The 22,053-nt window shown below is 36.2% G+C and overlaps 2 long non-coding RNA genes across 3 annotated transcripts in view; one reads left to right on the top strand and one right to left on the bottom strand.

The window, feature by feature from the left end:
* The window catches only part of LOC123618181 (uncharacterized), a 538,073-nt gene that overhangs the window by 436,686 nt on the left and 79,334 nt on the right, over positions 1 to 22,053 (top strand). The gene's annotated exons all lie outside the window — the stretch shown is intronic.
* The window catches only part of LOC141576217 (uncharacterized), a 120,215-nt gene continuing 99,824 nt past the window's right edge, over positions 1,663 to 22,053 (bottom strand). Inside the window, exons 2-3 of the long non-coding RNA XR_012504509.1 lie at positions 6,453 to 6,601; positions 1,663 to 3,373 (exon numbers count right to left, since the gene is read on the bottom strand). This is a non-coding gene — a long non-coding RNA (uncharacterized LOC141576217). The remainder of the gene's footprint in view (positions 3,374 to 6,452; positions 6,602 to 22,053) is intronic.

The raw sequence follows: 22,053 nt of genomic DNA, 5'->3' as shown, positions 1-22,053 counted from the left end.
ATGAAGATAATAGTATTACCTACTCACAGGGTAGTGGGAGGAATTAAACAAGGTTGACGGTTGCTTAGAAGAGTTCTTGGTTCTACATTAGTTAACTATTGTCAAAATTGCTATTAAATCATGGTCAGAAGTCTCTGTACTGATAGAGTGGCCACACGAAGGTGGTATTGCTTTCAGTATACCGTGGGTACTGCTTTCAATAACACAGCATGCAAATGATTATTAGCAGAGAAACTGACATTTTAGCTTTAGTTGAAATCTATTATTTCCAGTCTCTGGTAGTATTGAATTCAGTTAATTTGGAAGGAAGAGGGAAGGCTTTGATTCAATGCTTGATAAGCCCATCTTGGAGGGTGCATATTGCACTGTTGTTCATGTGAGCCTGGTGAGTGGAAGTTACGAATTTTAAAAAATGAGATTTAGTCATAATCATAGTAACTTATCTACTGTGGATTAAATATTAATAGTAATTTTCAGCAAAGTGATATAATTATTTGGGGCAGGGGTTATCAGTAGCATTTGAATATTTTTAACACATCTTTCAAAGGAAATAATAAAACAGATTTAAGCAAAAAAAAAATCATAAAGTCCCTATTATTTTAGAGAAGAATAGTGAATGTAAATTTTTACCATGTTACTGATACCCTTTAAATAGAATCATAATTAAAATCTGCCTTCTGGAAGAAAAACATTTCCCCACATTCACAATGCTAGCCGAGTGATTATATGTGTTCGACTTGCTCTGAATATGACCTGAAAGGCAGAAAATAAAAAGGGATTAATTCTACCAGTTAAGTGGAATCCAGGGGAAAGAGAAAAGAAGAATTAAAAATGGTATTAGAGAAAAAAAATGGTATTAGAGAAAAGCAAAAGTGAATATAGCGTTAAATATTGGAAAGCAAATTCATATTGGCTATTTTCAGAGGAAGAAACATAGAATTTTATAATAACCCATTGAGTCTGTCTCCCATTCCACGGACTTGGTGTTCCTTCAAAGAATAAAGTGGTTAATTGTTCTGATCTTTACCTAGTTTTCCTGGAACCAGAAGTTCCAGGAAACAGCATAAGCACTGAGAATGTGTTAAGTGCCTTCCATATTGAGCAGAGAACGCCCATTCTACTTGTGACAGGGGTAAACATGGAAAAGGTGTAAGGTTCATATTCGATAGGTTTATAAAAGCCTAGTTTAGAACCATGAATAAAAGAGTCAGAATTTGAGTATGTGTGTGTGTGGTAAGTGTGTGTGTGTGACAAGGCAGGGAGGTTTTTACTGCCTTCATGAGCTGGGCGGCGACATGAGTGAGCTGACTTGTTGCCATGAATAATGAGCAGAGTTTGCCTGACATCTCAGGCCATCCTCCACGTGATTGTGGCGTTCTTCACCTTGCTTAGTTTCACTAGATTAACCACGTTGATGAGCTAGCTCTCTCCAAATAAGTTTGGCATCATGATGTACCGAGGTATATTTTCCTCTTTTCTGCTTTTAATTTCCCTTCTGCAAACTTTGCCTTGTCAGTCTCGAGTCCCTTTGGAGTATTAGTTTTTGCTTTGTCCATTCTTTAGTCAGTATCTTAACAGGGTATATGGAGTTGTAAATGTAGAATCTTTATAAACAGAAAAGTTCTTGCTCCTTGAATCTCTTCTTCATGAATAAGATGTTTCCCCTATTGTTTTAAAGATTCTTACATATTATTTAGATCTGTTTGATGACAAAATGTAATTAAAAATATACACAAGAGCAAAATTATTGTCTAGGTCACTACCTATATAACCTGTTTACTGGCACTAATAAATTATACTTTTTCTGACAATGAAATAAACAAATAGTCATCTTGGAAAACTAACAAAATCACACACACAGAGCAAGAATAAAGTTATAGAAATACAAACCATTTCATTTCCATTTTGTCTTTTTTCTTTGCATTTTTTTTCTGTATATTTCCCTCCAAACTGAAATCGTACTACATGTACTGATTCATAACACTGGCTTTGCACACTTTACATGTCACAAAATATTTCCTGTATTTTGATGTTAATAGTTACATAGTGATAATAATAGCCACAGTCTACTCAAGGCCAGGTTCTAGTCTAACTAATTTTCAGGCACATCTCAATAATCTGCACAGTACGAATTTGAGGTGGGTAATATCTTTATTTTAGATATAAGAAAACTAAGTCTTTAACAGAATAAGTAACTTGCTGCTGATCATACTGCTAATAAGTACTAGAGCAGTGATTCAAATACTGGTATTATGGTTTACAAAACATGCATTTCTTTATAACTATATTTTGCCAACTCCTGATAATATTCAATGGAATGGATAAAGAATAATTTGTTCTCCCAGTCTTGTTGGACATTTAGTGGTGTTACAAAATATTCAGTGTTACAATTTGCCTTGTATTAAGCATTCTTTTATAAGAACTCATATTCATAATTCTCAATTCATTTAAGACAAATTCCTAGAAATGTAACTACTAGGTTAAGGCTCTGAATAGTTTTAAAACTTGTGACATATATTGCCAAACTGCACTAAATAAGGTATTTTTTTTTTCAATTAAATACCATTCCACTGGCAGTGTTTCATTTTAAAGATTTTTTTGCAAATGTCCTTTTCATCTTTTTTAATGTGATCTATATTTATACAGACGATCATTCATAATTTTATTATCCCCAATCTGGGGTGATATGTTTAGAACTAGATCTAGATATATATTTCCCCAGGATTTTCAAACAAATGATACCCTATTTACATTATAGTATATTTCTTTCATCACTATTAAAATCTGTTGACGATAGTTCTTTTCAGTTTGTCATTCATGTGCTTTGCCTTTTAAAAAATACATCTATCTTAACTAATTTTAAATGTAAACTCTCACTGAATTGTAACTAGTTGATGTTTAGGATCATTCTCTTCTTTTACGGCATTATGAAATGAACAGGGCAAATGACCTCCCAGAACGATCCCTTGCAGCTGATTGTTGACATGTAAATAAATTCTGGTCAACAGGGTATAGTGAAAATGTTATGTGGTAGATTCCAGGCGCTTTCCCTTGGTGACTCGGTTCTGTAGTGTGACTTTCAGATCCATTCTGAGAACTACAATTGATGAGTCAACTTTTGCTCTAAATTTCAGTTGTCTACAACCTTTCTTTCTCACGCGTTTGTGAGTTGGCTGTGGCAGCTCTATTTCAGGCTACAGGTCAGGCTCAATTATACTTCACAGGTTTATCATTCTGAGATCCAGGCTGAAGTAGCAGCAGCTTGCTAGACCACGCTCTTCTCATGGTGGACGGCAGGTACATGAGAGAGTGAGTGGAAACGAAAGATTATTCTTAAAGCATCTTCTCAGAACTGGCATAGTTGCACATTCACCTGTTCAAAGTGGATGAGATGGTGACATGGATGGAGACATGTATTCTGCCTGTTCTACTGGTAGACACTTCACTGTCACATGGCAGAGAGCTTGAGTGTACAACCCTATAACATGGAGCAGAGCTGGCAACAATAATCCAATCTACCGCACTCAGATTGCATTCTGTTTCTAAAATCAAGGAGACTATGAGCCATTGAATTTGCTATAAAAAAAAGTTCCATTCTCACTTTATCTTGAGTGGCTTCTGTTCTCTGCAGATAAATCCTGACTGACGTTGTCTGGAACATTTCATTTTTAAACTCATCTGCAATTATCTGCGTCAAGGCCAGAAGGAAGACAGAGTGTTCATCTGACATTTCTACCACTAAGTATGTTCTTTCCCCTCTACTCTGTGAGGCAGCATGCTCTTTCAAGTGGGATAGCCACCCTCTTAGGGGTGGAACATGTGATAGCATCTTATTTCAAACAAGAATGGATAGATATTGAAGTACAGTGGAGTTGGGGACAATCTTGGGTTGGATCGCATAGTAATTAGAATCTATAAATGCCCAGGGAAAGAATTAAACCAATAGAGTGATGAACGCTAAAGAAGTCAGAGTGCTGTTCTGAATATGAGCAGCTATTTAAGTACAACAAGCATGGCAGATGGGAATATCATTAGAGTCAGCAGTAGATCTAGACTGGTCAGTAACAGGATATGCTGAACTGATCAGTGTTGGCTCTCTGAGTGTGAGCAGTTAGGCTGTTGAAGAGAATTTACAGGTAGATATACATGTGGGAGTTATGTGTATACCCATTTTTCAGTGTAGAGAGGAATTGAATTTGTTTTCCAGAATTACTGTTTTCAGTTAGTTATGCAAAAATCCTCATCTAGGTAGGGGCCATTTGAAAAAGGCGGGAAAAGGTGAATGAAAGGGAGAAGAAATCAAAGTCAGGGTAGAATTAGTTTCAATTCAATTCAGGTCGTTATTAATGGCAGAAATAAAATTAAAGAAGTTTTTTGGGGGGGCCACATTCAGTTTAGGAAGAGTGATTTCTCCTCCAAGAGTTCTGATCTTCCTTAAGTAGTATGACATTTTCCCTTTGTACTGTTTACCCACTTCAAGGGAGCTCAATATGATTTCCAGTCAAAAGAATATGAGACTCTACTAGGCAAAACTTGAAACACAGTATATAGTACCTTTAGAAATAAACCTCTGGCATATACTTCTGCTCTCAAACACATATATTATATTCCTCGAAGCATATAGGGAGGATTGAATAAGATTTTGTTCAGTTATCCAAATAATCAATATCATCAGGTACATTGTTCCTGTAGCTGCTTCCACTCCACCAGTTATCCACGTGAAACTCATCTTTGTTCTTCACGGTGGTCAACACATCCATAAACAATCTACATTTATTAGGTTAAATAACCTCATTTTAGAAAACTCAATTCTCTGTGTGCCCAAGTGGGAGGTATCAATATATCTTTGAAAACCATAGAAAACTTTATTGCTTCCTATTATCTGGAGACTTGACTAGTAAAACAACAGAGGTCACTACTCACCAGGAGAGCTAGAGGCTATGAGTTGGGTTAAATATGTGAAAAGAGAAGACAGATAAAGTGTTTCTCAGAAGCACTATGTATGCATTAGGGGGATCAGAGGACAAATAAAAAATGTTATTGGAGTCATGAGGACATAGTCTAGGGTCATTAAATCCAGCATCTAAGGGATGGGGTAGCAGAACCTAGAGCATTAGGCTAAGGGAATAAAGACCAGTGAGCTGGAACTCAGGTACATTATTTTGTGGCAAAGGTAAAATAGAAACTCTGGGCAGAATCTAGGAATTAGATCTGAGTAACAATCCTTACACACACACTGCAAGAAATACATTTGGTGTTTGTAACTAGTTAAGAAAAAAGATTAATTTTCATAAGTTTCAAGTGGAATTAGTCTCCTTACATTAGAATGTCTTCCAGACTCAGAAATGATCCCAAGGAATAAATTATCCCTAGTCCATGGGTTGAAGTAGGTAAGCAGACTTGAGTCAGGACCCTACCCTCCCTCGTCTTCTGTGGTTTGGATTTGTAACTTCTGTATCTATGCTCCCTAATCTCTAATTCAGATACCACTATGACAGGGTTTAAATTAATCTTTGCATAGCTTTTCATTCAGAATTTTACTCTTTCAAACATTGCTTGAAAACATAGGTCTAGAGTAGGACTTTACATTTCATAACATTTAGGAAAGCTATTTAGAAAGTTGTAGTGCACCAAAAAAATGTTACATGACTACACTTTTTCTCCAGTGGAGCTCTGTACTTGTCTCCAGACTCAAAAGCATTTGTCTTCATTCATATGTGTATAATAGACATTCAGCACCTTACAGTCCACTCTAATATTCTCCTCTCTTCCTTAAAGTATGCTGCTATTTTGCATCTCATGTCATTAGGGTATAATATCCATCACTCTTTGTTGAAACCATCCACGGCTCCTTAAACTCTTGCCCGTTACTTTACTAATCTGTTAGCACCTGGTTCATTGATATTTTCTGTTACATGACTCCTGTTATAATTTTACCTGATAGCTGATTCCAGTATCTGTTTTGATGACCATTCAAATATTTAACTATCAATCCTTGACTTTCCTTTTATCCAATGATTGTCTTCCATCATATCTTAACCATAAACTAATGGCCATAGAATTTGTTACTGCCAGTAAATATAACCTCTTCAGAATCCCAGTTCAAAGCTCCCACCCTTCAATTACCATCTGCCATCTTTCAACTTACTTCTTCAACCCAACCACCAGTGTACCTTCAATTGATAAATTTTATAATCTTTTTTATCTCTCCTGTCCCTCTTGTCCTCATTTCCTTTGTTAACTTAAATTTCCTGCTCAGTCATTATTACTCCTTTCTTGGCAGATCCTCAAATCTCTTGCCCTTCTCTTACTAAGTCATACCTTCTTGGACAGACTACAGCTGATTAAATCCAGTTTTCTGCTTAGTCCTTAATGGCACACATATAGTTAAATATAGCTGGAGCGAACCAGACACATGGTATTTAGTCCCACTTAGATTCATTGTCACTCACCTCATGTGATCCTAATGCTGTTCAGCAGTCATGCTATATTTCCCTGTCCAGTCTCTCCTCGGGGACTAGTTTATAATTCTTTCTCTGCACATTTCCAAGACCTCCTTTTCCATGATCACCTTCACCTAATGATACTATATTCCATTTCACTGAAAAAAAAAAATGATAAAGCAATCAGAAGAAAATACAAGTTTCTACCACCATATCTAACCACTTACCTTTACCCATGTCTACGTGCTCTAGAATCTCTGGATGGACTATCGATATACCTAGACAAGGCCAAAGTCTCCACTGGTGAACCATATCCCTTCTCTACCGAGTCAAGCGCTTTGTCCCGGCAAGACTCCTCTTTCTTTATTGAATCAATATGCTTTCTATCTACTGGCTCATTTCCATCTGCATAAAATTTACCTCACATCTAGCATCAGCTACAGCCATAGTTCTGTGGATTGCTTCTCATGAATTTTGTCCACCTTTCAATTTGATTGTTTTATTTTTTATGATTTATAGTAATAAATTGGCACATTATTGATATTAATCCTATGTCTGAGGTATACTTTGCAAATATTATCCTGTAATTTTATACTTGATACTGAAGTTTGTGCTGTCATTTGCCAGATGAACAAATTTAGTACAGTCAAATTTATATGATTTCCTTTTAAAAATTGTTGTTCTTTCCTGTTAAGGAAGCCATTCCTAGCTCAAGTTCCTAAACATTGTACTTACATAGTTTGTTTTATTTTTTCTTTGGATTAAGTCTTTAATGCATCTTAAATTTTATTTTTATAAGTAGTGTAAGTTACAGATCAACCTTTATTTAATTTACTTTTGTTTTCTGCAAATGGATATCAAATGGACTCACGTCTCAAGCAAACTTCTGTTTTTTTCCCTCCTGGTTTCAAATAGCATCTTTATTGTACACATAACTTTAACATAAATTTGTGTCTGTCTTACCTCTTAATTCTGTTCCACTGTTCTGTTTTCCATTCTCCTGCTAACATTATGCATTAATTTTTCTAGATATTTTATCAGACTCAGTTATCATAGTTCCTTGAGACATAATGAGAAGATGAAATATACAAAATGGATTCTTTCCGGAAGTTGTATTATTAATGTTTCTATAGTTTAAGTAGAACAAAGAAAGGTCAGCATGTGGCTCTTAACTAATCAAGTATTTATGTATATACTTTTCAAGAGAATAGCCATTATAAATGCAAGATTTGCTCCTCTGAGCTGTTCTCTCTCTTCAGCAAATGCTCAGAATGACAAGTTTAAAGCATCTGTAACTTCATTAGCTCCCCGCTTATTTTCCAATTGTTACCAAGTAGCAAAGGCAACAGAAAATCAATTGCTTCCTTTTCTGATCCCACCGGGAAAGACAGTTTGAGAAACAATCACCAGTTATCCCATTGCAATCAGCATATTATGGCAACCTACTATGTCCAAACTGACTTTAGTTTAAATTACTTGGAAAATTAAAGTAAGGTACACTTGTAAGAGGATGCCAAATCAATCTAGTGGGTTTTGTTTCCCTTTCAGTAGAATAGATATTACTATATACATAAATAAAGAAGTAATTTAAATATTAAGGCAAAACATTTTAACATCAGAAATTAATTTATTAAAATGTATGATCATGGTTAATATATATTCATATAAATTAATTTCTAAAGATAGAAAATCTCATTAAATCAACTAATGCTGTATACCTATTGTTTCAATATATACTCCTTTGTTTTGAAAGCTGAGGACGAATCCTGAAGCAGATTGCTCGGTGTCCTCACAAATATGATCATCCTTCCTCTTACAATTTCTTTAACACTTAAAAAGCTTTCTGTTTTTCTAAAAGTACCTCACGTATTGTCTTTTAAAATATACCAATAATACCTTATATTTGCGCAGAACTATAACATTTACACTGTGCTTTCAAATACATCTCTGTTATTTTCATAAATCAGACGAAGGCTTTTAATCACAGTTGCTAAGATTGTGGCTCTTAGGAAGAAGCCAGGTTTGGGAGAGAGTTGGGAAGAATAGTTATATTCTGTTTTCTGATGTTTGTGTGTAAATAAATGCCCCACATCCCACCCGGTTCCCTTTTCCCTTTATCTATCCTCGAGAGGGCTACTTGGAATCATAAAGTAGAAATAATTGCCTGTGAGGTAATCTGTTCAGAAATCAGAACTTCTAAATCTCCCAGTTTCCATTGATGTCACCCCCTTTCATTTCCTGCCACCATGGGGGTAATGCAGACCTCCTAATCTTTGAGCTTCCTGTTTAGCCTGATTCTAAAACATCTACTTTGGCTTCGGCTGAGTCCTCAACACAATGAATAGGGATTGAAATGTAAGTAAAATGAAGACTTTTGTGTTAATCTTATTGTTGCTGAAAGATCGCCCGTCCCTGATGAGCTGAATAACCCAGAGACCGGGTCTTGGAGCTTAGAAGGAAAGACGCAGCTTCATTGCTTTGCCGGGCAAAGGGGACTCACAGCAGGCTAGTGCCTTCAAAACTGTGAACCCACCGTGGGGATGGGGCAGGGTGGTTATATAGCCATAGCTCAAACAATAAAGCAGAATCATTTTCTCATCAGAAGACTTAGAATGGCGTCATGATGCCTCCAGGTGACCAATTCTGTAGAGGCTAGTGGTTGTCCCTCTTTCCATCTCTTTATCTGAGAAGCACCCAAAGTGTGGTCTTCTTGGTAATTCAGGCTATTTTGTAAGGTTACAGTCCTGTGACCTTCTCCTTAGAGAACAACTCAGAGACCAAGCATAATTATTGCTTTCGATTACTGGAATAAAGTAGAGACAGTAAGATCAATAGCTTTAGTTTTAACAGTGGGCCTGGAGCTGTGGGTAGCAACCGGTCAGTCAGGTTTCTTGACTGTTCTAAGGGCAAGCAGAAGAATAAGCAATCTGTTAGCCTAAGTGTGGCCATTTTATTAATCCTCCTTCATTATGGCTAAGGAAAAAAAGCTAAGCTATTTTTATTATTATAGTACCAAGCATAAAGTTAGCATCACATTTATTCTTTTAGTAGTTCTGACTTATTAAAATATTAGGTATAAAGGTGTAGTGTTAGTTGGATATTTTTCCTAGGCTTCTTAGTGATCCGTCTCTCCATGATTTCCCTCATAGTATTTAATTTCTTTCTTACCTGACTGTTGGAATAGAACATACTTTGCTATTCAGATAAATGTTTGATAATTATCTTGAGTTACATCGTGATCCTCAAGGTAATATGAAGGGAAAGGGACCTAAAATGAGGTAACGGTCAATGATCAAATATTATTTAAGTGGGTATTCAAGAAATAGTAGATGTTTTCATGAGGCAATTTATGAGGAAGGAAAAAGAAGAAAGGAACACACACTTCAGCATTGGAACTCTATAAACCCTATAAACTGCAAGAAAAGTCACAAACTGGGCACGTCATATACATTAAGATGGCTGTTTATCAAAAAAAAAAAAAAAGAAAAATTAACAAGTGTTGTTGAGAATGTGGAGAAATTGGAAACCTTGGTCATTGCTGTTGGAAATATAAAATGATGTAGCCACTAGGGAACACAGTATGGTAGTTGCTCAAAAAGTTAAACGTAACACCTGAAACTAACATTGTAAATCAACTACACTTCAATGAGAAATTTTTGTAAAAAAGTTAAGCATAGAATTACCATATGACTCAGCAACCGCACTTCTGAGATAAACCCAAAAGAACTGAAAGCAGGGACTCCGACAGACATTTGTACGTCAGTGTTCACAGCAACATTATAGGCAATAGCCAGAATGTGGATACAGCCCAAATGTTCATCAACAGTTGAATGGATAAAGAAAGCATGCTAACTGAAATAAGCTAGACACAAAAAGACAATTATTGTGTAATCCCACTTAAATGAGGTATCTAGGATAGGCAGATTCACAGAGACCAAAAGTGGTTGCCAGGTGCTGGCAGGGAAGAGGGAATGGGAATTACTATTTACTGGGCATGACGTTTCCATGTGGGATGATAAAAGAGTTCTGGGAATGGATATCGGTGATAGCTGCACAACATTGTGAATGAACTTAATGCCGCTTAGTTATACACTTAAAAATGATGGTAAGTTTTATGTTATGGATATTTTACTATGATAAAAGAAATCAGGCAGAGGGGGAAATTATGTGCACAGAAACAAATGTACATCCTCGTGTGACACTTTAATAAAGCCAGGGCACCATTTTCAGAGAATAGTTTGCAGATTGATAAAGTCTCCCATTCCCACCACTTCTGAGAAGAACTGTGGGGCACAGAGACAAGCCCGCTTAACCCAGAATTATAATAACAATGTGTTAAAAGCAGCTTCCTCTCAGTACCTATTAGCTCCAGTAAGAATCATGTAGAAAATGGCCATGGAGGAACTTTGTGATTAGAATCTGTGACACGTCCTGTTGCACTTCCATTGTGCTCCACCCCTAGTCATAAATCCTAGACTCCAGAAGTCAGGTCTGTTAAAAATGGAGACCATTTGGGAAACAGGATATTAGGATACCTTACTGACAGGTAGCCTCTACTGTACGTAGAACAAACTAGTTCTCAGATCAAGTAAATCGCAGAGAAGAAGCTTTCAAAATGATTTTTTAAGCTGAACCTGACCTTTTCTCTTCCACCACAACATTCCCAGTTGTAGGAGGTGTGGTTGGGTTTATAAAGCATTCTGTCTGAAAAGACAAGGAAAATAAAGATCTCATGGTTGTAACCACCTACCTTTTGCCCAGAGAAGTTTGTGATATTAACCAGTCCAGTGTATTTGTCTCCTTCTTTGCTGTTCTTTATAGGCAATAATCAAACTAACTGGTGTCCAGGCAGAGCTTTAACAACCAAAAATCCATTCCACAGACCCTCCAGTTTTTATTGTATTTACACGTAGGGGTGTAGAAAGTTCTTAGTAAATCTTCTTAGATCTTAAAACAAGTACGTTAACTCGATTTGCAGGGAATGAGCAAGGGAGGGAAAATAACTGTTATGCAACAGATGCCTGAATATTCAAAATCTACTTGACTCAAATATTAACTTTTAAAGGGAGAGAGAAAGTACTCTACACATGAGAAGGTCCTAACTGCATGATTATTAATATATAATTCAGTGGAGCATAAAACCAATTTGGGAATAACATGGGTGAGGATATAAATGCCTTAATGGACAAAGTGGAAATGCTTAAGAAGTAGATAAGAGTTTACTGGGTGGTCGTGTACTCTCTATCCCGAGGAGCAGCCGCAGTCTGGTGTCATAATACTGAAGAAGTTAAAAAGCTCATTTTAAAAAGTTCTTAATTCTCCTGATTTTAATATATTTTTGTTATTTTTGAAGTTTCCTTCCTTAGATTAATACATTAATTTTCAAAGATAACATATATGCATGTAGGTTATTGTTTATAATCTGTCTACTACATTAAGATAAAAAAAGAAATCTTTAATAGCAAAGTAAACCACAGTGGGAAAGAACATTTTAAAAAATTAAAATTAACAAAATGAAATTTTCATTGGAAAAAGATGGTGTCACAAAAATAATTACTGCTTTAATGCCCTTGGCATCTTGTTGAGTAGCTGCTATTGTATATATTCTGTTGGAAACCTTGAAATTATCACTTGTCTTTCCCCGTATCTAATGTTAATCTTTTGCTTTGGAATGGTTTCCCTTCCTGAAGCTGTGTGAGTTGTGCTTTTTATTTTAGGATGAGACTATATGTGTGTATACTATTTATCCTGCCTTATTTGAAAATCCCAAAGGAATTTAAATTATACATTAGCATCTAAGCAAGTGTTACAAATGAAGACCCTCTCTTACAAGGAACTGTGTTATTCATCTAATGTACATTTTTAATTACTATTAACTTGCTTCCTTAAAAGATAAAGCTTCTTCCATGATTGTGCTGTTTACTGAAGCAGTAAAAACCATTCTTTATTTCTCAAATCGATGCTAGCTCAATATATTGAAGGATACTAAAATTTGTGATCTCTATATCCCACATACATGATGCTTATTTTCTTTAACGTAAGAGCTAAATTTGTTTTTCTCAACAAATGAAATCATGTTAGAGCTGCTAAATTGATTTAATTTTAAAAGATTGAAAGTTCTCAATTGTTCCTAATTTTTAATATAGGTAATTTGGTTTTACTGCAACTTTATGGAATGTATATATAGACGTACACATCATAATTCCCCATTATGACGTAGTATCACATGATTTGATGCTTTCTGTATATATATTCATGGTAATTTTAAAACACGGAACTGAGATTTTAGAAGAAAGTTTGAAATAACAGGCCATGTATTCCATGAAATTTCCAAGATGTCCTTGGAATTTAGTAGAGGTTTTATTTAACCACTAATGCGTTTAACAGTACAAACGAGGGTAGTGAACTTACAGTGCGGTGCCGACTCACGGAGGCTGATAGACCTTTCTGAAAAACTGTGTAGGATACTGCACACGTGCTAGTGTTTGTGTGGGAACAAGAAGGGCACTCGTGTGTACTTGGGGTGATGTCTGAGTCAGAGCTTTAGTCACTCTGAGATCTACTCATATCTGTGCAGATCTGAAGGAGAGGTAGGCTTATCGATTAGCCCTCTGGGAAGACAACACAATAAGCGAAAAATGGCATACATAATGAATTCAAGGCAAGGGGAGAGAGAATAAAGAGGAATTAATTTGCCACTTAGATCATGCCCCTTTCCAACCTCTTGAACTCTTGTCTGAGTCCGTGCATAAGTCCTCGTAATCAGAGAACACGTGAAAAACTATAATTTATACAAGAAGCAGATGTGTCATTATAGCAGTTTTTGATTCTCCTGAAGAAATGAAGTGAGTGATGTCTTCCAAAAGATGGTGTTGGCACGTTAGTGACTTTGCCAATGATGGGAGATAATACTCTCATCTCATCACTCTCTATACCAGTCATTAGCCAACATGATGACACCAGCGGGCACCAATATCTGAAACACTGCCTTTGGCAGGCGTGAACAACAGAGGTGACTTCTGGGGAAAATGACAAAGTTGTTGCTGCCTGTTAGCCTGAACAGAAAGAGGAAACCCCAGGATAGGGAATTAAAGTGTCATAGTAAGATCATCACTGCTGCCACCTTTTGGCCAAAGAGACCTGTAGGTAATTCTGGAACCATTTTGAAACACTGATCTTAGGATTTTCCAGAAACCAGTGGGGATAGAGGCTGGAAAACACTGATTCATGCCTGTTATTTTGATCACATTTTTCTTTTCAGGCTTTGTAACCTCAAAAATACAGGTTACGTGCATTAAGAGTCTGAAATATACCCAATATGTGCATTCTTGAAAAGTTTGCTATAACCTCATCATTATATATTGAATGTTACTTTCATTTCATTTCAAAAGTGCAGCAGTGCCTGTCTTTCAATTTATTTATTCTCCAGGCATATAGATTCATTTTAATTTAAAAAAAAACCTGTATTTTTCATTCTCTTTCAATTCGTTCATCAAATCACTTCCTAAGTATTTCTTCCTTATATACAACATTTCAGGCACATACCACATCTGCCAATGATATAGTCATTCATCTTTTTGTATACGTATTCTTAAATAATCTCAAAATTGCAGAAAAGATACAAGAACCAAACCTGAGATTAGGATAAATAATGACAATAGTGGATTGTAGTCCATTTAATAAAATCAGAAACCTGACTGTATACTGATACAAATGAATAAATAAATTCAGAGTTTGAGGTGAAACTTTTCCATGAGATGCTTATTAAAAAGAGGAAAGAACCGATGAGAGTAGGTTGGTAACCTGATGCACTAACACTTCCGAAGGCTTATTATCTATTTCTACGTAAGTGATTAGGGAAATGTCCTTGTTTGAAGCATTTAAGTCAGAAAAATACCGTTATCAAATGGCGGCTATTCATATGTACCACTTGTATTATAATTGTCCCAGTGATGTTCTTTATAACAAAAGGGTCCAATTCAGAATCAGATATTACATTAATTTATCAGATTTCCTTAGTTTCAAAGAGTTCCTTAATCTTTGACTTTCATGACCTTGACAGTCTTGAGGATTACAGGTCAGTCCCCACCATTCTTTGAGTACTTCATTGTTTCCTGACATAAGAGGAGATTCAGTGATCAAAACTCCATAATAGGACCCCATTAACCAGAAGGAAGGTTGAGAAATGTACTTTTCCTTTGTGCCACAGAATGAGAAATAGGATTAAAAAGGATCAAACCATTTTCTGCCACAAAGAATATCTGGGCAAATTAACTAGCCAGCATTGTCCTTAATGATAAAATAGTGGAAGCACTTACTTTGATTTATCAAAAAAAAAAAAAAGGTACAGATGCCCACGAAAACTGCTTTAACCTACAATTTTAAGTGGAGCCTAGGTAGTACAGTAACACAGGTGAAATGAATTAAGGGGTTATGATTGAGAAACGAAGAAAGAATACTATCAGTTGTAGCCAGAGATCCACGTAAAACAGCTCAAAAACTGGAGAATATATTTTTTATAATTAAATAAGAGAATATAGCAAGCTGACTAGATACATGATTAACAATCAAAAAGCCATGTGTGACAAACAGCTCAGAAATATGATTTTAGAAGGTACTGTTCCCCATTCCAAAATGTAAGTTACCTAGTAATGTCTGTCAAAAGATGGCTGATTTTATGAGGATTTTTTTTTTTTTAGTTTCAAACAACAAGAAAGATGACAAGTAAATGGATACAATTCATGTGTCATACAGATGCCAGTTCTCCATATTGTTCTGTGTAGTCAAAGTGAAGCTTATAAAATTCTTAGTGTGTTTCATGAAGGTATTCGACAAATTTATAAGCAGAAGCAAAGACCAAGGAGTTGGCAACAAGTTCTTGAAAACAAACAATACTCATTAGCATATGCTTTTCACAATAAAGACCATGTGGTATTTGCAAAGTTACAAACTGTTGTTTGAAACAGAATGTAGAAGCAAAAGATACTAGCAAGTGTGTATGTGAGTGAGAGTGTGTGTGTGAATGAATAGAGCAGGTACTAAGGAAGATCTGTGGAGAACAGATGGTCTTTTAAATTAATGGGACAATTGATGTTCCATCTAAGAAAGAAAAGCATTCTCTACATTACACACACACACACACACACACACACACACACACACACACACACACACACACAACTGTTTAGACAGATTCATTTCTTAAATCTTAAAGGAAAACTTAAAATATTTAGAAGAAAATATAGGAGGATTATCTTTATGATTCAACGACAAGAGTTTTTCTAAGAGAGAAATTCAGTATGTTAGTATTAACTCCTTTTTATCAGAATATGTCATAAATAAACCTGTAAATCTATAATAGGTATTTTAACTACATAAGGTCTGTGAAAAAAATTTATTTTAACAGAGATGAAAACAAGAATTTTGTGTTCAACTACATCAGGGAAATTAAAATTAAGATATCATATGAGATTATTTGATAACCACTAGAACTAAGTTGTAAAAATTTCTGAGGCCCTAAAGTAGATGTCCTCATAAAGTCTCCTCCTAAAAGTCTACTGTTAACGTGTGAACCCACACAAGGGGATAAGATGGGTTTTCTGAGCAGACGCTTGTCTAATCTGTTTCCTGGAGAAGCAAGGCTTTTCTCCAACCTGGGTTAGTTAGTGCATACAGCTTTAAAGAATGAGAAAATGTTCATTCTAATACACAAGAGACTGTAGCCTCATTTTATTGGTCAGGTTATAAAAGGAAGTAGTTGTATGTCTTCTCATATGTTGGTTTTTTTTTTTTTTTTGCATTCTTTTTTATTGAAATAGTTTACAATGTTGTGTCAGTTTCTGGTGTACAGCATAATATTTCAGTCATGCATATACATAGATGTATTCGTTTTCATATTCCTTTTCATTAAAGGTTACTACAAGATACTAAATATAGTTCCCTGTGCTCAACAGTAGAAACTTATTGTTACCTATTTTATATATAGTAGTTAGTATCTGCAAATCTCAAACTCCCAATTTATGCCTTCCTGCCCCTTTTTCCTCCTGGTAACCAGAAGTTTGTTTTCTATGTCTGTGAGTCTGTTTCTGTTTTGTAAATAACTTCATTTGTGTCTTGTGGATCTTTTTTGTCTTAAAATTTTGTTTTTCTCTCCTTTCTGCTTCCCTGTAGAAATAAGTCTCTAAGTGAATGATTTTAAGGGATCATGATATCATCTACATTTCATTCTCTGTTTTACTGGATACCGATAGGGGCTCTCTCAGCATGAAATCAGACATTATAGAGAAAGAAACCCAAACACTTTTAGCGATATGAGTAGTAGAGGAAGCCAGCAGGTGAACAGTAAGAAATGTACGTGCACATGAGTATGTGACTGTTGAAGACAAAGGGAAAGGTTTTCTGCACTTTTTTGAAGTAGATAATTCAGGGTGGTTCTTTTGTTAACTTTTTAGGAATGATTCTCCTAGGGTGACGCACATCATAAAATGACTCACTTTTCAGTTTTTTTTGTTTTTTTAATTGAAGTATAGTCAGTTACAATGTGTCAGTTTCTGGCATACAACATAATGTTTCAGTCATACATATACACACATATATTTGTTTTCATGTTCTTTTTCCTTATAGGTTACTACAAGATACTCAACATAGTTCCCTGTGCTATACAGAAGAAACTTGTTGTTTATCTATTTTATATATAGCAGTTGGTATTTGCAAATCTCAAACTTCAAACTTATCCCTTCCCTCTCCCCACCCACTTGGTTGTTTTGATAGAGTTCCCGCCAAAAAGTTACAACTTATTGCACAAATTATCTGGGGTTGGTACTTTTTAAAGAAAATTCTTCTCCTTTAACATTTTTGCCTCTGCTTTGCCATGTCCTCACCCTTGATTTCCTGTCCTTAGATACTTAACATGAAATTATTTGAAGCATTTAACTTCAACCTTCCCTCCTTCAGTCTTCTAATTGAAGTTATTTTACTCGTAGAAAACCTATCTATTATGAATAGGGATTATATTTTAACTGAGGACTGTAATGTAGAGAGGGGGAAATGGATGAATCAAATTAAGAAAGGGAGACTGATTGAAGTTTAAATTAAAAATGAAATATAAATGACATAAAAGTGATGCAATTTCTAGATCCTATACTTGATGTTGGAAGAGAGCTTTTAGTGTTCTGGCTACTTTTGTAATTGTTGAAAAGGATATGTCCACTTAGGGCTTGATAGGGTAGTAAGCCTTTTCAAATGGATTTTTTGCAAACTAAGTTAACATCCATTTTATATCTCTTGGATTGCTTAAGATGACTCTGCTTCCAAGGTATTTATTTTGGGGTTGTAGAGGAGCAAATTTTGCCACCCCTAAAATGTCTCTGTGGCATGGAGATGATTTCAAGCTGAAAACAATGAAGGCCCAAAAGATTGAGGAAGAAACTTTGACCTTCTCCCTAACTGCCTAAAAGAATGTAGACAGAGGACCTGCTCCAGGAGGGGAGCCATCCCCATAGACAGCAGTAGTGTAATAGGTGTACCTAGTATAAAATAATATGGCGTAAGCAGGCGTGGAGACAGGGAGGAGCCAGCAGAGTCTGCGGTTAAAACTTCTCTCTGGGTCCCATTGTCTCTGCATAGCCCAGCAAACATTTGTCTTTGCATCCCCAGGAGAATTGCCTTCCTCTCCTTTCAAGTCCCAAACCACTACCCCCTTGCCCCTGCACCCACTTCACATCCTTTTTTTTTTCCCTTTATCTGAAGATGGTATTTAAAGTGAGGGCTTCAGCCATTTTGGTGAGTGACTCAGTTTTTCTGGGTCTCTCCCATGTCTACATGTTGTTAAAGTGTTGTGTGATTTTCTCCTGTTAATCTGTCTCATGTCAGTTGATTTCCTAGACCAGCCAGAAGAACCTAGAAAGGCAGAGGGAGATTTCTTCCTCCGTGACACTGGAAATCTTGCAGGGTAGAGCTACTAGGACTTAATAGAGATTTTCAGAGTTATTCATAGAAGGTGGAGCCAGCCAAGGAAATTGAGGTGGAGGGGCAGATAGTTTCAAGGAAAAGCACTATGGGGCAGTGTGATAGAAGCCAGCAGATGTGATCAACTTAATACTGCTTTAGTATTGAGGTCATAGAAGTGTCCGCTGGATTTTTGTCAGCTTGACCTTTACAAGAGCAATTTCATGAGTGATGGGACTATAAGCAAGAACGGAATTACAGGCATACCTCATTTTATTGTGTTTCACTTTATTGCTCTTTGCAGATACTGATTTTTTTTTTTTTTAACAAATTGAAAGTTTGTGGCAACCCTGCATTGAGCAAGTATATCGACACTGGTTTTCCAACAGTGTTTTTGCTCACTTCTTGTGTCACATTTTGGTAATTCTCACAATATTTCAAAGTTTCTACCAGCACATACAACTCCCTGAAAGCTCAGATGATGGTTAGCATTTTTTAGCAATAAGATATTTTTAATTAAGGTATGTACATGGCTTTTTTAGTTATAATACTGATGCAGGAAAACATACGTGGGGCGTGAGGAGGGCCGTGTCCCAGGTCTTGATTGAGCCCCTGGGACGTGCCCCGCCAAGTGTGGGTCCTTGGCTTCGCGCAGGAAAGAATTCAAGTGCGAGCCACCGCTGAGTAAAGGTAGGTTTATTTAGAGAGATACACACTGCATAGAGTGTAAGGCAAGAGAAAGGCAAGGAAAGAGGTGTGGGAATTGGGTGCTCAGGTTAAAGTAAAAGTAGGCACACACTCCATAGACAGAGTGCGGGCCGCCTCCAAAGAGGAGAGAGCGCAAAGGGCCACAAGGCGTGGTGTTGTCACTTTTTATGGTCTCAGTAGCTTCACACGCCTACAGGTGGGATCAATCCAACTGCCCAGGGGAAGGGGCTGGGATTCCCAGGAACTGGGCCACGGCCCATTCTTTGGCCTTTTGCGGTTAGCCTTGGGACTGTCACGGCGCCTGCGAGCATGTTATATATCATTGCTGTTACAATGAGCATATAATGAAGCTCAAGGTCTACCAGAAGGTAAACCTCTTAATCCTTAAGGCCGACCACAAGTTGAATCTTCCACCATTTTGGTGAATCTTCCACCATTTTGGTGTTAAATTGATGTCATTCCTTGAGTGGCTGTGCCCTGCCCCCTTCCCTCCTGTCTCAATACTATTACACACTTAATTGGCTACAGTATAGTGTAAACATAACTTAATATGCAGTGGGAAACCAGAATATTCATGTAACTTGCTTTATTGTGATTTTCGCTTTATTGCCATGATCTAGAACCAAACCCATAGTATCTCTGATGTATGCCTGTAAAGGCACAGAATTGGAGACTGTAAGGTAGAGAATCTAACAGAGAAGACCCTTTGAGTTCCAGAGTAGTTAGATGTGATGCCTTCTTTCCTACTCACGTCTACTTGGGAATTGAAAAAATGAATGGAAGAAATTAAGAATATGGGAGAAAAAGATGGGAGTAAAAGGGAAAAGGAAAGGTATTGCTAATAGTTCTTACATTCTCACAGGTTGAACAGATGAAAAGCCACTCTCATACTTCCTCTTTCTCTCCACTCAAGCACTTAAATATTCTGTACTGCAACTCTGGGTTCATGGGCAGAGCATTTATTCATCATCTTAAGCAAATTTAGCTGGGAGAACTCCTTTGAAGTTCATGTTAGTCCTTCCAAAATTCAAGGGAAAAAAGTTTTTAAAAAGCCAGCAATCTATATTACAATGTATATATACTTATATTAAAAAAAAATCACATAATGTAACTGTGTAGCTAATGGCTTCATCTGCGATTCCAGAATTGGCAATTGCATTGTGTGAATATTTAAGAGTAAGGCATTCTGCTAGCTCATGCCCAAAATACATTAATCATTTCAGGATAGGATGTTGAAAATGGATTCAGACGTGATAGATTTAGGCATACGTTTCTAATGGATTATTCGACCTAATCCTATTTAATATAATTCCTAAATATTGGTTGAATATGTCCACTCGCAGTGATTTTTAGACTCTTATCATCTACCTCTATCCAGCCCCACTCCCACCACCCGCTGTTCCTAAATACCCACTCCACACAGTTCCAAATTCTTACCGTGGTGTACAAGAGCCACAGGGACCTTTCCAGTTTTATGTCCTGTCACTACACACTGTACACTTTACAGTGCTTGGAGTTCCTAATTGGTATCACCAGTAGTAAAGTACAGCTTTATTTTTTTGTAACGTGTGCCACCGAGCCTTACTCTCATAAAATGCTCCACACAAACACACACACACACACACAAATAAAATAAATAAAAGGTTATGTATTTTTGAAAAAGAAAAATGTCACCTATTACAGTTTTTCCTGTAAATTCAAACTGCGTATTAGCAAATAAAGTTTCTAAAAAGCTGAAACTAACATTATCCTGAAACGTTGACACTCGGAACTCTTAAGGACTCCTGAAGTCTAGGAAATACTAATTTAGCAGTGCCCCCACCCACAAAAAAAAAGTTACACATCAATATCTACATTGTCAAATGTCACAGAAAGCAAGTCTTCTCAAATTACTTTAGAACGGATTATCAGAAGAAGTTATTTTATAGAGATCACAAATTACTCCAAAAGGGTAATTTTTTTTTTTTACGTCTTTATGATATGCAAACAGGAGCTCATGGATTCAGTTAACATTTCTAGTAGGAACACCAAATACAAAGTCACACATGGGCTGTCTCAAATGACTTAGACTGAAGGCTGTGTGTTCTAGAACAGTGTTAGGGGATGCAGAAGAGGGATCAAGGTAATGGGAGGACACTGATACTGGAACTGGCTTTGAAACATCTTAAGGAAATTATTTCATTAAATGTGAGTAGAATAGAGAAATATTTTAAAATATTCTATTATTTGTATATGAGACAGAAATATATGTAACTGAATTAATAAAATCAGAGATTATAGAGATATTTGACCTTCTCCTCTATATCACCCTGAGGTTTTATGTTTAAATTGGCCAAAATATTTATATATGGATGTATACATGTGCACATGTGTGTGTCTAATGGTAATAATGGGGGATAAATTTATATTTGCGCTTAGACAGTATACTTCAATATTCACTACCTTTGAGATGTCCTTTCTTAACTCTTTTCTCCTTTTCCTTGTCTCTCTGCCAGGATCTCTGGTTTTACATATCTGTATAAATACAGATACACGAAGTTTACATCTCTCTCCTCTCCCTATCCAGATGCTTAAGTTTTATGTGTATTGGGATTTATCCACTGCAGAACAAGCATGTCTCTCACTGGACTGTTTATTCCCACGGATTATTACAGCGTCAGGCATAATGCTCAGTGAATGTCTGTTAAATTAATTAATAGTATTACTTTCCAAATTAACTAATTGATTACCCTCAGATTTCACTTTTTTTTTAATTTCGTATCAGGTTGAGTGCTTACATGATTTATTCAGTAAGTCAGTTCACATGCTAAAGACTTTTGAAATTCCTAAGATGAAAGGAAGTATAGAACAGTCTTGTAGATGAAAATAATCATTTTATCCTACAAACTTTCACTAGTTCTTTTGATACATCCCAGTTTCAGAGAAATAATATCAGTGAGATTTTTTGATAGCAGGA

Source organism: Camelus bactrianus, chromosome X (assembly GCF_048773025.1).
Source record: "Camelus bactrianus isolate YW-2024 breed Bactrian camel chromosome X, ASM4877302v1, whole genome shotgun sequence".
Classification (NCBI taxonomy): domain Eukaryota; kingdom Metazoa; phylum Chordata; class Mammalia; order Artiodactyla; family Camelidae; genus Camelus; species Camelus bactrianus.
The sequence above is the reverse complement of the archived record's forward strand: the minus strand, read 5'-3'. Positions and strand labels throughout refer to the sequence as shown.